Source organism: Colobus angolensis, unplaced genomic scaffold (genome assembly GCF_000951035.1).
Source record: "Colobus angolensis palliatus isolate OR3802 unplaced genomic scaffold, Cang.pa_1.0 Scaffold150, whole genome shotgun sequence".
NCBI classification, from domain to species: Eukaryota; Metazoa; Chordata; class Mammalia; order Primates; family Cercopithecidae; genus Colobus; species Colobus angolensis.
Window position 1 is genome coordinate 1,868,970 of NW_012114600.1, and position 3,009 is coordinate 1,871,978.

A 3,009-nucleotide genomic window follows, 5' to 3' on the forward strand; every position below is an offset into this window, starting at 1 on the left:
GGGTCTTTTTGTAGCCTAATCCACATAAATACCATCTTTCTGAAATCCAGAAGATTAGGACAATTTACAATGAGCAAAGTGGGATGACATATCTTCTGGATCACCCCACTGTAAATATATACTTAATTTCCTTTGACCTTGTTTTCTTAAGGATCTTTAAAGTGTACTTTTTACAAAATTTCCAGGTATTTCCCTTCCTCTTTGTGATAAAAGAAGAAAAGTTTCTGGGCTACTTGATTCCTAAGATTTAAAAGATAGCATGCAATGATTATAATAAATGTCACCGGGCCATTGCCTAATTTTTTGAATATTCTAAGTACCTTAGTTTGTAAATACCCTAAGTTGTTATAAGAAAAACCATATATAGGCTGGGCACAGCAGCTTATGTGTCAAATTCTAGTATTTTCATGGCCCCTGGGAGCCTCACTATCATATCCATCTGTCTAACCACCTTCCTCTACTTCTGCTGTTACTTATCTTGCACATTGACCAGCATGGCTACTGCAGCTGATTTCTATAACCTATTTGCTCATTGCCTAACATGTATCTGAAATTTCTTCTGTTTCTTTGTTCAAAAATAGAATGAAGAGATCTGTTTGGCCCAGATTATTCTGTGCATCTCCCTCTCTTTAAATCAAATGTTCACTTCTTTTTTTTTTTTTCCTTTCCTTTCTAAATGGTCCATATTTATTAGTACTCTAGTCCCAAGTCTACCATATTGGAGGTTTTCTGGAATTCCAGGTTATCTGTTAGACTGTAGGCTTCACAGCCTTGGCTTGTCATACGGGGCCAGGTTCGTGCGGGAGATAGGCCTACAGCTGGACCAGCAAAGGTGCTGAGAGAGGAACCCTGTCCTCCTACCTGGTACTTTGTGGGTGAGAGATACTGATACAGACAGTGGAAAGAAGAGCTGGATATCTCATTCTCATCAGGAAGATTGTACAGTTCTATGATTTGGAATATGTCATAGGCATCAAAGTACAAAGCAGGAACTGAGGCCACCAGCCTCTCCTACTGAGTATCTTGCATTTGGAAGTCACTTGTGGAACTCTCAGTGAAGGTAGAGTTCCATGTCCGATTGGAAGGGTCTAAGGGCTGAGGTGGAAGGGAGCTGTAGAAATCTGAGACCACAGGAGAAAAAGCATAAGGATTGACGGATGTTCTGGGGGAGGTGGGCACGTTCTTCTTGGATGAAGGGATCTGGTTTCGTTGCTTTGCTGATTGCTGCTGCTGCTGCTGCTGCTGCTTCAATTTGAATCGCCAGTTCCTGAACCAAACCTTTACTGTTGACTCCGGCAGGTTGAGTTTCAAAGCTAGTTTCTCCTGAAGATTTCTATCTGGGAACATAGTCTGGCTAAAGAGAGCTTCTAGCTCTTCATACTGTTGGAGGGAGAATGAAGTACGTTCTCGATGCCTTCTCCATATTGTGGGACTAGCTGGATCCTGTGGTTGTATCACCTTCATGTTGGGATCTTTCCTGTTGATGAAAGGGTCTGGCTGGGGATTCCCTGGGGTCATTCTGTTCATCATGGTGTCTTAAATCTGTCATGAATCCCCTTAGACTAACCATTTTCAGTCCTGCGTGGTGTGTCTCTCTCTGCAAATGCAGTTTCCTTAGTGTGTCCTCATGCCAAATGTTCACTTCTTACCCAATCAATTGTGGTGGGAGGAGTCATGGAGCCCAATGCCCATTCTGTCAAAGTTATGGGTAAAGCAGGAAATAATGGTATAGATGGAAGTTTGGGCAAGGTGATCACACTTGAGTCTAGCTGCAGCTAAAGGATATTTGCCCCTCTAGGAACATAACTGGTGGAGAATGCTGCCCATACAGCCCTGTGGGGGGCTTGAGAAATGAGGGCAATTCAAGAATCCAACTGATGTGGTTGGGATATTTGTCCTGCCCAGTTCTTATGTTGAAACGTAATTCCCAGTGCTGGAGGTAGGGCCTGGTGGGAGGTGTTTGGATCATGGGCACAGATTCCTCATGCCTTGGTGCTGTCCTCATAGTACTGAGTTCTCATGAGATCTGGCTGTTTAAAAGTATGTGGCACCTCCCCACCCTCTCTCTCTTGCTCCTGCTCTGGCCATGTGATATGCCTGCTCCTGCTTTACATTTTGCCATGAGCCAAAGCTCCCTGAGGCCTCCCCAGAAGTGAAGCACCATGCTTGTGCAGCCTACAGAACTGTGAGTCAATAGAACCTCTTTTCTTTACAAATTATCCAGTCTCAGGTATTCATTTATAGCAACACAAGTATGGCTTAATACAACAACTTTCAAAGTTTGGACAAGACTTCCATTCATTAGTGGCAAATAGAGCTATAAAATTCAATTGGGGTGATGAACAGTGGGAGCATCTAGGCAAGTAAGATGATGAGTACCCAGGAGAGGTGAAAATCATTGTAGATCAGCAAAGCCTCCTCTGCTGTAGCAAAGTAAACAGCGGCTGAGGGCATGAAAATTCAAAGCCTGGCAATTCAGGTGCTCTTACTGTGACTTAAAGGAGTGCTACTGAAAATCTGATTCGTGGGCTTGATGGAAATGTGTATTTTCAGGCCCAAGTCCAGAACTAATGAATCAGGATCTGTGATGGTGGGATCTTGGCTGTCCAGGTGATTTGGATGCTCACTGCTGTTTGAGAAGCACTGGTTTAATGGTGAATCTTGCCTACATAATCGAAGACTTAAAGATGAGGAAGAGAATCTGTCTGGAAGAGGTGTGGGTGGGCTAGTTCCGGGGTTTGAAGATCTTTGAGACAAATGGAAATGTAAAAGCAGCATCCCAGCATTTGTAAGGGAAATGCTGTTTACTCTTGAGAAGATGTTGCTTTAAATAAGAGGCTGAGCTTTTGAAAAAATGAAAACTTTTGGAAAAATACATTGTCTGAGTCCATTTGTGTTTCTATAGCAGAATACCTGAGCCTGGGTAATTTATAATGAATAGAAATTTGTCGGCTCATGGTTCTGGAGGCTGGGAAGTCCAAAATCAAGGTGCTGGAATCTGAAAGGGCC

At 43.1% G+C, this 3,009-nt stretch overlaps 1 pseudogene; it reads right to left on the reverse strand.

Moving 5' to 3' along the window:
• Positions 1 to 690: 690 nt before the first annotated feature.
• LOC105507584 lies at positions 691 to 1,530 on the reverse strand (annotated as a pseudogene).
• Between the last annotated feature and the right edge of the window lie 1,479 nt (positions 1,531 to 3,009).